The 14,971-nt window shown below is 40.8% G+C and overlaps 1 long non-coding RNA gene across 1 annotated transcript; it reads left to right on the plus strand.

Annotated features, from left to right (window-relative positions):
• Positions 1-8,188: 8,188 nt before the first annotated feature.
• Positions 8,189-13,972, plus strand: LOC140069672 (uncharacterized). Its single transcript, XR_011848832.1, has 3 exons — positions 8,189-8,455; positions 13,723-13,799; positions 13,883-13,972. It is a non-coding gene; the product is annotated as an uncharacterized lncRNA (long non-coding RNA).
• The last annotated feature ends 999 nt before the right edge of the window (positions 13,973-14,971 follow it).

The raw sequence follows: 14,971 nt of genomic DNA on the forward strand, positions 1-14,971 counted from the left end.
CTAACGGTGATCAGCCGCGTGTCCGCAATCTTCCGCCTGAGGCAGGAGCTTCATCCCACCTCGTGGCAGATAGGTGCGAGCCTCAAATGCTGTATACCTAAAATTATAAATTCAGCTCTGCTACATCTATTGATGTAATTTCTATATTAAGAAATAATTGGTTTCTAACTATGTCATGCTGTTGTGGATTGTGCCTCTGTATCTATGACAGGATTCATTTTGTGATAATAGTTTTGAAGCCTCCCATTGTCTCAGGGCATGGTTAAATTGTCTTAGGGCATGGTTAAATTCCTCTTCCTTCTGTTCAACACCTTATCCCATCTGTGTTTCATAAATAGGTACATTACTAATGCAAACCTCAAGCTCCAGGGGTGACTCAGTGAAGGTGTAGCTTTGATGATGTAGTGGTGATCAGTCTTCCTGAAATGCAATAATAGTTCTTTGAATACATGTCAAAAAAGAAAGGATTCAGACTGTTCATACCAATCCTTAACCCCTTAATGACCGCCGTATCGGCTTTTTACGGCGGTCATTAAGGGTACTTCTTCTGACGCGTACGCCTTTCTACGGCGGCGCGTCAGAAGAAGATTTCGGGACACCGGGTCTCGCTGGTGCCGGTGTCGGGCTGTGATATCACAGCCCAGACCCGGCACTAACACCCGGGATCGGAAAAACTCCGATCCCGGGTGTTTAACCCCTTACAAGCATGACGGCGGCGTGCAAGTGTGTCCCGCGTGGATCGGACCCCCCCCCCCCGGTGTGCTTACCGTGGGATCCGATCCCTCCTGCCGCTGCCCCGGGTCCCGACGAGTGACCCGGGGCTTCCAGCTTCTCTCCCCGCCGGGTTCTGCCTTTTCTGGCATGCTCAGTTACTTACACTATACACTGCAATACAAGTGTATTGCAGTGTAAAGGCTTGAATAAGCGATCAGATGATCGCTTATTCAAGCCAAGAAGTAGAAAATGTAAAAAAGTAAAAAAAGAAAAATTTAATCTTTTTATAATATAATTAAATAAATAAATAAAATAAAAGTCCCATAATCTCCCCAGAAACACATAAAATGCAAATAAAGTAAATAAAACACAAAAACACGTACATATTTGGTATCCGCGTCCGTATTAATCTGTACAATAAATCTAAATCAATATTGAACCCGCTCGGTGAACTACGTAAAAAAAAAACTCGAAAAACTTCCCATAATATACAATTTTTCATCAAACACCATCACAAAAAATGTTCTAAAAAGTGATCAAAAAAAGTTACGTTACCTAATATGATACGACTGAAAAGAACAACTGTTTTCGCAAAAAATAAGCCCTCAACCAGATCTGACAACAGAAAAATACAGAAGTTATGGCCCTGAAAAGTTGTCAATAGTAAAAACAATGCGATTTTCTCCAATATTGGTTTTGCTCAGGAAAATTGAGCAAAAATAAGAAAAACTATATAAATGAGGTAACACCGCAATCGTAGTGAACCAGAGAATAAAGATAAAATATTATTTTTACGTTACGGTGAGCGGGGGAAAAAAATGCTAACAATCCAAAATAAAAATTGATGATTTTGTTTGTGTCCCCCTTGCAATAGTTAATAAAATCTCATGAATAAGCTTTAAACTCCCAAAATAAATTATTTATACACTGTATCTCATCCCATAAATAATAAGCCCTCATATGTTCGCATTACCAAAAAAAATAAAAATGTATAGGTAGTACAATGTGACAATACAAATCTGCTTTGAATGGCGCCTCCATTCATTCTATACTCGGCCGTGCGCCCGTACAGCAGTTTACCACCACATATGGGGTATCAGTACACTCGGGAGGAATTGGGCATCAAGCGTTGCAGTGCGTTTCATCATTTAATTTATTCTGAAAATGCCAGTTTTGGCCTAAATGAATGTATTTTCCAAAAAAATTCTATAGTTTCTAAATCGCAAGTCCATATTTTTTAACCCATGTGAAACACTTAAAGGGTTAATGGACTTAATAGAAGTTGTTTTACATATGTTGAGGGGTGAACTTTCTATAGTGGGGTAATTTATGGGGTTTTAATATTATATAGGCCTCTCAAAGTCACTTGAAAGCTGAGTTGTCCCTCAAAATGTGAGTTTTGGCAATTTTCATGAAAATAAGAAAAATCACACCTAAAGTTCTGCACCTCATAACATCCTAGAAAAATGACCGGAAGCATAAAATATCATCCCAACATAAAGCAGATATTCTGTAAATGTTAATTATCAAACTTTGTGGGTAGTTTTACATCTTGTCTGGAAACCAGAACATTTCAAACTTGGAAAATGAAGAATTTTTACAAACTTTTGCCAAATTTTCACTTTTTTTCAGAACGAAACGCAAAACTTATCACTTAAATTAACATGAAGTACAATGTGTCACGAGAAAACATTCTCAATATCACCTGGATATGTTAAAGCGTTCCAAAGTTATAACCAATTATCGTGAGACATGTCAGATTTGAAAAATCGAGTCTGGTCATTGAGCTGAAAACTAGTGTCGGTGATAAGGGGTTAAAGGGGTATTCTCACTTAGGCAAAATAATGTTATTGTTTGTATGATGAATTATACAATTTTCCAATATACTGTGTGTATCAATTCCTCACGGCTTCCTAGATCTCTGCTTGCTGTCATTCTATAGAAAGCTTCTATGTTTATTTCCAGTGGACAGAAATTTGCACAGCTCGTAAGTATTACAGAGTGTAATCAGAGCTGTGGGTTATACCAAGCCATGCACCTGTGTTACCATAGTCAGATTTCTGGAAAAAAAGCTTTCTATAGAATGGCAGCAACCAGAGATCTAGAAAACTGTGAAGAATTTATACAGAAAGTATATTGGAAATTTGTATAACTTTTCATTATTCAAACAATATCAATTACTTGCGGAAATGGTACACCCCTTTAAAGGTATATTTAGTGTTGGTAGACTGCCCACTCTTATCTGCTCGCTTTCATGTCTAGGGAATAATAGTGTTTTCTAATTTCGGTAATGGCTGTATTAATGAAAAATTATTAATATATGTAAATGAGCCTGAGGAGCTACCTCCTGGCTCCGGTAGCTCATAAATTATGCACACCTCCATTTCTCAATGTTCCCTTTTTGTCCCGCCTGCTGATGTGCAAACAGCTGGTGACGTTATTGGGCTGTCAGCAAGCCTCGCAGATTGATTTGGCAAGCTCTGTGTAGCACTGCGCAATCTGTGCGCTCCATATAAAAAAGAACAGCTGGGGGGACATCACTGGCTGTCTGCACATCAGACACTACAGTCCCCCAGACATGACAACGAGCAGGTAAGTGTGATCTACCATCAGTAAACCAAATAGTGCAACTTTCCATGAAAATTGTAAGCACAATTAAAAAGTGACAAAAAAATCCAGAACTCTTGAAAGAAAGTATGATTTGGCATTCCATAAATCTTTACTACAATGCAAGTTACCAAATTATCCTCGGTACGGATCACTGGTACACCCGTGCCCTTCCCTGTGGCGTGGTTACCCCCCGGCCCGGACTTACCTCTCCTGGCTCCTGGCTCTGCTCCGGTCCTATCTAGGCCGCGATCCAGCTGCCTGACTAGGCCGCGTGCGTCCCCGCTCACTAGGGAGCGCCCGCTGGCTCCTTAAGATTTAAAGGCCCAAGGTTGCTTCCAGCACTGTATTCCTGTTGTTTCCTCAGGCTCGGACTGTTCCTACATTGCTACCTTGGCTGCCACCGCGGGCCTAGTCGCACCCGTGGAACGACCTGGTGGCACCCCGCTGGACCAAGACATCCCACTTTGCGGCGGGCTCTGGCAAAGACACCGGTCCCGCAATGTATATAGTGTATTTATTATTCATTAATGTTACGTTCGTTGAAATAAAATGAGCTTTTCTTTAAAAAATAAGGCCATTTCTAAGTGTGTTTATATATAAAAGATGGCCACGTGTCTAATGGCGTATTCAGAAGGGAATCCATAATCAAATCTATACTCAGATGGGATTCTATTGGTTATTATCACTTATGCATGCTGATTTTTTAGATTCAATGGCCTTATTCAGATGTCCTTTTTTCACAGACCATATGGTATACTCTACTTTTTCACACATGTGGACTATAAACTTCCATGGAAGTCAAAGGGTCCGCAAAAAGTCATCCTTGTGCTGTCTATTTTTTTCTCAATTATTGCCAGGAAATCTTTTTATTTTTCTACCAGTTATAGCCAGATGCCACCTATTTTTATTGTTAATCAGAAATAAACCATACCAAACGGATATAAACGGATATATCAATCACTTTTTTGTTAACTTATGTATGACTCTTTATATGTGCTAATCCTGGGAAATCTGACATGACCAGGTTCGAAAGGGAGGTAAAACTTAGAAAAGCACACCCCATAATTATTTGTTAAGTGCTGGAGCAGTCGGTCCGGGTTTGGGATTTAAGGAACCCTATTTTATTAAATGTAAAGTTGATAGGTATGTGCTACATCTCTGGTGTGTGAAGTACTGGAGTGTGTGGTCACAAATAGGACAGAGGAAGTGGGCTGTATTGGAAACAAAGTGATATAAGAGAGACGCACAAATAACCCAGTGATTTCACAGAAACGAGTTTTGTAAATTTATAGTATGTAGAATCTGCAGGGTTTTGGGGGTACCAGTTTACAGTAACAACTGTATCTCTAAAAGGTGATTTATTAAGGGTACAGAACAGTGAAATATAAATAAAGGGCAAACTAACTAAAGGACAGAAACACAGGGAATATACAGGTGGAGGGTAGGGAAAGCAGTATCTGGCTAGCCATCTTTGTACAATCTTACATATCAGCCAAACACTCACACACACAGCTCATACACAGGCCATCCTTGGACCACCTTATCCAATCAGACAATGTAGAGGTCAATAGGTGGCATCCTTGACTCCAGAGATATCCTTCTTGTGGAGGTCATACAAAATTGCAGAACACATCACATGAGCCTCCTCCAGCTCTGGTAGAAGCCTCAGGGGGTTACAAACTGCAGCTGCCATGAGCTTCCTGGTAAAATTGCACTTTCCAAAGAAGAGAAGATCCTAATAGGGAGGCACACAGCAGCATAGAAATGGTCTAAGTTTACAATCCTTCACCCTATTGGTAGATTTCATTTGTGAATCATTGCTTTCATTTCCAATAAGGTTGTGAATCACAAATCTGAAGTGGCAGCGGAGAGACCGGGACTATGTGCATCATAGTGATATAAGATGCTTCCCACTGTAACAGCAGATCTGATCTGCAATAATAACAGTTGCCCTGGTTTGTAGCCATAGCGGGTATATAACTACAAACAGGAACATTTGATTACAATTGAATATTTCTGTAATATTTTGTATGATTATACATACATATAGATATATTGGATACAATTTCCTTTTTGTGGTGAACAATATCACATAAAACACCCAACCATTTTTTATAAACAAAACTATAACAAAAAGGAGTCAGAAGAGAAATAAAGAGTCCGCTGCATATTTATCATTACTGTATTTGATCCTTTTTTCCCTCAATCATGATGCATGTTATTCCATCCGTACAGTTTATCAAAAACTGCTGGGCAATGCCACCTTTGTCATTTTGTGGTTTTATGCTTTCTTCATTAGCAAGGATGTGCAACATCTTACAAAAGGAAATCCTGCATTTGATCAATGTTGATTTGTCATGTCTATGTTCAACAATGTCTTTCAGTGCTGTCTGGCCGGTCTACTCCTCAGGTATTCACTGCTGCAAACTCTCCTGTTACAAGTTATTTTTAGTAGTTTTGCAGAGTGGCGGTGACTATGTTTAGAAGTTGTCTCCTATCTCCTTGACCTCAGAAGTGCACACATACTGTAAATGTAGCACTGTCCCACTTTCAGGTTAGACATATTAGCCTTCTTTTAGCCGTGGGCCAATCCATGAACAGACTGATCTTTATCTAGAAGCAGTGAAATACTATCCACCATGTAGCCTCTGCCTCAGTCACTGAGTTCATATTTGCATACATAAATGTGACTAACACTATCTGCGTGTTTGCCCTGCTGAAATGTCTGACATTTGTTAAACGAACAGGCAGAAAGTAATTGGTGGCTAAAACATAATAATGGACAAGTAGGCAGTACAAGGGATTCCCAATAGATGAATGCAAATATATGTAGAGGAATTAGACAGTGGATCTTGTTGCACTTCACCATGCAAAAAAATGTCCTTATAAATTATCAACAACTACATGGTAATGCTACAGGATGAACAACAACATGGAAAATTTTCTGTCATCCTACAATTTAACAATCACTGGTCTATCATGAAGAGAAATGACCAGTCTATCAAGCAGTGATTTTAGTAGCCGTAAATAACTTTCAATAATGCCCCCAGATCCAAGGAGGAGGTGTATATTTTTCTCTAGATACATCAGATGCTGTACCTGAAGGCTACAGGCACACAACCGTGACGTTCTCTCATGCTGGGAAAAACAGCGCCAATGTTTGTGGCCTGTGTTCCATTGGCATTTGAGGTCCGCTCACACATTGATGATCACAATAAAGACTGCCAAACTCTTAGAAGTCACTGGACATAAAGGGGCAAGGAGGGAGTGTTTCAGAGCATTTCCAGGATGATACAATGAATTGGAGGCCGCATGAAGACAACCACATGACTCTTTCCTGGCAAGGAACCAGGTAGGCTTTTAAATTGTGTTTTTAGGTAAATGGAACAAAAGATTATTTGTACAAAAATAATATTGGGATCTAAATAGCTACATGAACCTGTTGTTAAAGAGCATCTACCACCAGGATGAAGGATTGTATGCAAATGAACCTGAGGGGCTCCAGGCTCCATAGGAGTTAATGGAGCCTGGAGCCCCTCAGGCTCATTTGCATACTGTATTTCATGGTAGATGTTCTTTAAGTTAAAATGTAAAAACCTAATGACAGGTTCCCTTTAATCACAACTTACTTTGACAGCACAGCATATCAAATGTATACTCCTATGAACTTTTGATGTCTCCTCTGAATGTTACAGTTAATCTACATCAACATAGTTTCCTAATAAATAAAGTTTCCAACAAATCTAACTTTTTCATCCTGTGCAAATTGAATTATCTGAGCTAATTGTAGATAAGCACATGTATATTATTCTGAACACCAGGATGAAGATACTTTAAGAAATAGGGATAATTTTAAAGTGTGGTGGTCCATGATCCAGAATGCCATGTAAGTCCTGCATCTTCTAACATCATTAACAAACCCAATCAATTGGCACAAAAACTCAGCTTCTTTAGACTCTGTAGTTGTCATCCAAACATCAGTAAAAAAAAACAAAAAAGCATCTCAGTTAGTGCATTTAAAATGCATCAAATAATTTGTCTCAGAAAGCTCTCCTCAACCAGCTCAGCTGTGGTGACCAAATCTGTGACATGCAAATATTGCATGTTGCTGTATGGTGATGGGCCTCAAGAATGTATTTTATTGGAGAATCAAAGGTATCCTACTTGTGGTCTTTTAAAATATATATATTTTTAGTTAGTGGAAAACCCTTCTTACCTAACTAGCGATAAACCAAGTAATACTAATATAGTACATTTCCATTATCACGGCATTGAAATCAAGGTTAATATTTAGTGAATCTCTTTGTTTACCCAGTCTCTGATTGCTGTGTCCCCGGTGACATTTCAGAATGTTATAGGCAGAGAACAACACACCTTTAGTTTTTTCTCATAAAGCTGCTTGATCAGGAGAACAAAGGCCCCTTACCTGACTGAGCCAATAATTAACAGAAGGAGCCTCTGTGACCATCAAATTAAAGTAACACATTCTCAGCTTAACTACACAAGGACTGTCGCTAGCAGAACATGCAATATTTAGCAGTGGGGTGACATTTGCATTGGGGAACCACATACCAAAACCCCAACGATGTCTGCATCCCACACATTATACTTGAGCATAAACATATACTTTATAAACACTACACACAGAAACACATAAATATATACCAGCATTTAATATGTTGTGCATATAAATGTAGCAGCAATAAATGTACTGCGCAACAAGTCCTGGATACATACAGTATAGCAGATGTAGACATGTTTAAATCGGTAGCAGCTTCTGCCTTTTGCCTCTTACTAACCTGGCCCATCCTAGTCTGTCATCAGGGATAGCACCTCATAATGACTTCTCCCAACTGTCACAGTAGGATTTGCTAGCCAGGTGTCTTCAGTTTCTTGCCGTACATCTCCACAGGGATGTTGGTTATTTGTTTAACCCAAAAACTTTTTGTGTAACTTAAAAAAAAAAATTGTCTAACTTTTAGAGAGTACTAGTAAATCTAAACAATTGTCACTTAAATGGCCTTAGTTTTTAAAGTATTTATCTGTAGGGTAAACAGTTAAAGACATCCTGTTGGTCCTTGGTATCATCAACCTTTCTCTGTCCATATCACTTCAATTTATCAGACCAATGGTAAGTGTTTCTTTTGTGCAAATAGGAAATATGGTGGATATTTATCATTAAGATAGCTTTTTGCTACGGTCGTTGTAGCTCCTCTGTCTGACACATTTATTATTTTGGCTTTTTAGCTTTGTAAAATCTTGCTTTAGTTAATTTTCTGTGTAGAGCCTGATATGTACCATAAAATTAAATTTTAGGCGCACCAGGTTTTGCATTTACTCCCGTTTGCCAGGTATGAGAGTGTTATCGCAGCTCTGCCTTTGTGTCAGTCTTCTCTCTTCCAAACTTATCCCCAGGGTAAAGTAAGTACAATAAAGTAAATGTTGCTACACAGAAATAATATTGTTTCTCCTACCAGCTTTTAAATACAGAGATGCAGCCTATTATGCCTTTTACACAATGTTTAGCAAGTTTCCCAGGCAAACCCTAAACAGGACCCAAACACTAACCAAAAAATACTGACTACTAACACAGTGCAGACGAGTCATATTTTGAAAGAAGACTTACTCATTGACACTCCAGGGTCAGGAAGTTTGCCTTACAGTTAAGGCGGCTTTGCAGGCATTTGGAGACCTACAGCCATTGACACTCCATGACATCCTGCTCTTCCATCAGACATTTGACACAGGTGTTGCAGTGTGTCACCGCTTGCTCCACCTGCAACAGGACACTAATCTAGTGTGCCCCTCAGTGGCTGAGCCAGAAGCCACTGGTGTTGCTCTGCCATGGAGACCAGTATGTGGGCGGGACTGGGTCTGCCTCTGGCTACTGTACCTTGCGACCACCCAAATCACCCACACTATAATCCACTATTTATTGGTGGAGGACACCCTTCTCTAGAAATTTGTTTTATTCCTTTCTTTATATAGATTCCACAGAGCTGCACAGAGCTTATCAGTCTCTAGCAACTCTCTGCAGTGTAGAACCAAAAGATCTTATAAGAGCTGTTGCCATGAAAATGGGTTGGTTGCCTGGAATTTAAACGGTTGCCATAGTGGCCGACTGGTTTCCATGGTGACTGAGTGGTTGCCATGGAGACAGAGTGGCTGCCATGGAAACGGCATGGTTGCCATGAAGACAAAATGATTGTGAAGGTAAGGGAGCGGTTTCCATGGAGACAGACTGATTGCCATGAAGAATAACTGGTTACTATAAAAACAGACTGTTTGCCATGGAGACTGGTTGCCTTGGACACAGCATGGTTGCCATGGATATGGAGTGGCTCCTATGATGACTAAACTGTTGCCATGTAGATGGCATGGTTGCCATGGAGACTTACTAGTTATAATGGAAACTGACTGTTTGCCATGGAGACTGAGCGGTTGCCATGGAGATAGACTGGTTGCTATCAAATAAAATGGTTGGCGTGGAGACAAGTGGTTGCTATGGAGACTGCACGGTTGCCATAGAGACAAGTGGTTGCCATCATTGAGGACAAATGTGGTTACCATGGAAGATGGACTGGTTGCCATGGAGTCGGCATGTTGTACATAAAACCGGCATAGTTGCCATGGAAAAACAGTGGTTGCCATGGTGACTGGGCGGCTGCCACGGCATGTTGTACATAAAACCGGCATAGTTGCCATGGAAAAACAGTGGTTGCCATGGTGACTGAACGGTTGCCATGGAGATGGCATGGTTGAAGTGGAAAAGGATCAATTCCCTTGGTGACTGAGCGGCTGCCATGGAGACTGCATAGTTGCCATGGAGATGACTAGACTAACTGGTTGCCATAGAAACTGACTGTTTGCCATGGAGACTGAGTACAATGGGAGACTGGTTATTATGGAGACTGAGCGGTTTCCATGGAAATAGTTATGCTATGGAAACTGAGAGGTTACCATGGAGATGGCACTGTTGCCAAGGTGATAAAGCGGTTGCCAGGGAGACTGACTGGTTGCTATGGAAACTAACAGGATACCACGAAAACAGACTGCCTTGAAGATTGAATGGTGTGTAATTGGAAAATGGACTGGTTACTATGGAGACAAAGCTGTTGCCATGGAGACAGAGAGGTTGCCATATTATAATAATGAACCTTATTTATATAGTGCCATCAAATTCCATAGTGCTTTACAGATTCTGGGGAACATAAAATAAGACATAACAGAAAACAGTCATATGAAACAATAGAAGTGAGGGCCCTGCTCGCAAGAGATTACAGTCTATGATAATGAGGGGGTGACACAAGAGCTTACAGTCTATGAGGATGAGGGGGTGACACAAGAGCTTACAGTCTATGAGGATGAGGAGGTGACACAAGAGCTTACAGTCTATGAGGATGAGGGGGTGACACAAGAGCTTACAGTCTATAAGGATGAGGGGGTGACACAAGAGCTTACAGTCTATGAGGATGAGGGGGTGATACAAGAGGTATAAGAGCTTGTATAATAGTCCAGCCATTCTTTATAAGGGAATGGAACAAAAGAAGTTCATAACTATAAATGCTGCTGCTTGAACCAGTCATCAGCCGCCATCTTATATACAGAGTACATGGGACTGCAGAGAAGGCTGCCAGATGGGAGATGGGAGGGGTACACAGAATGGGTTAGTAAAAGGAGATGAGTTTTAAGAGCATGTTTGAAGCTTTTAAGGTTAGAAATTAGTCTGATAGACTGGGGTACATTTGACATTCCAAAAATGTCAGTTGGACATTTAAATAAGAGAAGAGAATAATCTCAGATTACTGGCAGATTGAGAGGCGATAAAGATGAAAGGTAGGGAGGTGCAGTATTGTGCAGAGCTTTGTGGATGAGGGTGATTTATTTAAACTGGATTCAGAAGGAGACAGGCAAACCAGTGCAGTGACTGACACCGACTTGAGGCATCTGTGTTCTGCTTCGTCTGAAAGACAAGCCTAGCTACTGGGTTAAGAATTGATTGTAGAGAACAAAGTTTAGTGGAAGACTGATTAGTAGGGAGTGACAGTAGTCTAAACAAGAGTGAATCAGAGGGCCAATAAGCGGTTCTATTGTAAGAAAAGGTCGGATTCTAGAAATATTGTTAAGGTGCATGCAACAAGAACATGCAAATGATTGTATATACACTCTGCAAAGGAGAGGAGAGAGAGAGAAATAGACAGTGAAAGTGTGCTCAGAGAGATAGGAAGAGAACCAAGAGAGTGCATTGTACTTTAGACCAATGGAGCGAAGCCTCCTGAGGAGGAGCTGGTGGTCCACAGTATCAAACGCTGCCAAGAGATCCAAAAGAATGAGAGAATAGTCACCTTTGGATTTAGTGAGGAGATCATTGGAGACTTTAAAAAGAGCATTTTCGATAGAGTGCACAGAGCAGAAACCAGATTGTAGGGGGTCAAGGAGGGAGTTAGCTGAGAGATAGAGGGTCAGTCTAGAATAGACAAGGCGTTCCAGGAGTTTGGAGATGAAAGGGAGGTTAGAGACTGGTCAATAGTAAGTAACACTGGATGGGTCCAGGAAAGGTGTCTTTAGTAAAACTTGAAGAAAAAGGGAATAACACCAGAAGAGAGATAGGTTGAAGATTTTAGTGAGGTGAGAAGTGACTGCTGGGGATGCAGGTAGTGCCTCGAGCAGAGGAGAGGAGCCTGGACACTTATTCCTCTGTGACTGGCTCAAAGGAAGAGAGCGGACAGGGAGAAGTATTGGAGGGAAGGGGAGTAATGGAGTGGATTGGGAAATTATTTCCTGGCGAATGAAATCAATTTTATCTTTATAGTACAATGACAGATCTGTGGCTGCATCTGTGGCGTTAGTAAGGAAGGAAGAGTATCGAAAAGTCTTTAAAGACTGTTGGAGAGAGAGGAGTGAAGTTGACCTGTTTGTTGAGATGGAGGGCAGAGTTATAGGTTCTAAGCATAAATTTGACTCACTGGTTACCACGGGAGACAGACTGCGTGTCAGGGAAATTGAATAGTTGCTATGTTGACAGAGCGATTGACATAGTGACTGAGCTGTTGCCATGTGGATGAATTGGTTGCCATGGAGACGGCATGGTATGCATGAAAATGGCAAAGTTGCCATAGAAATGGAATGGTTGCCATACTGACTGAGCAGTTACCATGGGGATGGGTTGGTTGCCATAGCAATGACCTGATTGCAATGGAAATTGAAGCGATTTCCAAGGGAGACAAACCGGTGTCCATGGAGACTATTACGTACTTGGTACAGCATTTTGGGGCAATGGGTTGAAGAGGCAATGACCCCATTGCCAGTCACTGCCCATAGCAATGGAGTTTGAAAGGTTCACCAGTCCCACAGGCTTATACTACCTGATGTCACCATGTCTGACAAAGTGGGGGATGCTATTCCGGAGTGTCTTCATTCTCCATTGCCCTCACCAATATGTAGAACTTTAGCAGGCACCCTAGTCTGTTCAAATAAATCTACTGCTTTCCCCGTTACTAGCACCACAGTCACCGCAGTTATGTCTGCAGCAAAAATATTAGCCACCTTTCAAGTTTTACCCTGTGAAGAGCAAAATGTGAATATTCTAATTGGCCAACTATAAGGGCCTGCTCTCTGCAAAGTCAAATCCTGGCCACCGCCAGGAATGCCAAAATGTAACTAACATACTTGACAGAGTGAGGACTACCTTTGAGAGCTGCATTGCCTCCAAGTTAAAATAGTGTTTTTCTTTGGAAAGAGGCGGTTTGGAGTGTGGGAGGAAACTGGAGGACCCGGAAGAAACTCATGCAAACACAGAGAGAACATGCAAACTCTTTGCAGATGTTGACCCTAGAACTGGAACCCAAGTCCCCAGCGCTGCAAGCCACCATGCTGCCCTGCATCAATTATTTCATTGCCATAAAAAGAGGCATATATGTCTCGATAGTTTCAAAAACATTGTCATGAAACATTTTTCTTAATTCTCAGCGCTGTATGATGTACTGAAATATGGGGATGGGTGGGCATAGCCAGAAGCTGAACTCAGTGAAACTTGGAACTCTCGGACAACCCCTTTAATCAGATTGCTTGCCATGTACTGCTTTTAATCCTGTCTATGAGACAAATAAAGCTGGATGCAGATTTTGAAAAGACCTGGGAGTGCTGATCTTTCTTCTGAGGGATTGTTCATCTATTATCCTGGGACATCGAGAGGACTCTCCCTTTGATACGTGTACACGGTTGGTGAGCTGAGCCCAGTCATGAAGTCATAATCGGTACTATTTTAAGTGTTGGATTAAATAAAACATCTGTAAACCCAAAAATGAAAACAAAACAAAATGTGATGAGTTTTGAAAAGATATTGGCAAACCTTGGACTTTGTCATGCTAATTAATGCATTTTGATCTTCATATTTAGCCACAATTCCCAGACCCCTTTGCAGTTTGAATCTATATTAGATGAGCCTTGGGCCCCGTTCAGACGGCAGTATTCTGGTCAGTATTTTCTATAAATATTTGTAAAACCAAAACTAGAAGTGAAAACAAAAATGAAAATCTTTATAGTTTTCTCTTTTTAGGTTCAATTCAACAATATTACAAGTGGTTAGATATAACAACAGGAAGGAGACCTGGACACTGGATATTGCTTTCAGCCAAGGATCTCAACCTTTTAAAGGGGTATTCTCGTCTGGACATTCACATTCAGTTTGATAAATCTGCCATATATAAACATTTCTTCAATTAGATGTTATTAAAAAAAATGTTCCTGTGTGAAGAAAATTTTCCATAAATGTAATCATGTTGTCCCTTAGAAACGAAATAGCTTCCTCGGATACGGCCACCTCTGCTGGAGTGATTGCACAAAGGAACAAAAGGTGTTTGTAAATGAAATGTCCGAGAGTTACTGCATGTCCCACAGCCGTCCTGTGCTAATGATCGCTGAATCCAGGAGGTCAGGCAGGGCTCAATAGCGCATGTCTGGCCACTGCTGCCTAAATGTGACGTGGTCGTAACCGAGGAAGCTATCTAGTTTCTAAGGGACAACATGGCTACATTTATGAGAAATTATCTTCACACAGGAACATTTTTTTTAATAACATCCAATTAAAGAAATGTTCATATATGGAAGATTAATGAAACTGAATGTGAATACCCCTTTAAGGCCTTTTCCAAGGAGCTTTGTGTCATAGGCTGATGGCAGGAGAAGGGACTGCCCAAGACAAACACTGGGGGAGAATGAGGACAAGCGCAGTTTCCCAGTCTCAGGCAGTGGGCACATACACGGATAGGAGTCCATTAAATGTGGGCATGTATTCCACTGAAACAACTGCTGGCATACACCCTGCTCCTGAAGGATGAAATCTGCTGTAAAAATGGGTTGATACACAACACAGATAATGTAACTAATAGTATGAACAGTTGTCTGAAATAACTGACCAAATAAATCACAGTCCTTAGGTTGTGAGAAAGATTAACACCTTCTAGATCATGTTTCTTTCATGGTCCTGTGTGGTGGCATCACCCACGAGATGTAAATTGGTTGCATCAAACCAGAGGTAGAGAATTTAGCACTGAAGTCAAGCTCTCCCTACTTCACAATTACCTATCAGTTGTGATGGACATCACTTAACAAACTTCTGGAGAACAAGTTAGTTAGGTCCCTGGAT

The sequence above is a fragment of the Engystomops pustulosus genome, chromosome 1 (genome assembly GCF_040894005.1).
Source record: "Engystomops pustulosus chromosome 1, aEngPut4.maternal, whole genome shotgun sequence".
Taxonomy (NCBI): Eukaryota; Metazoa; Chordata; class Amphibia; order Anura; family Leptodactylidae; genus Engystomops; species Engystomops pustulosus.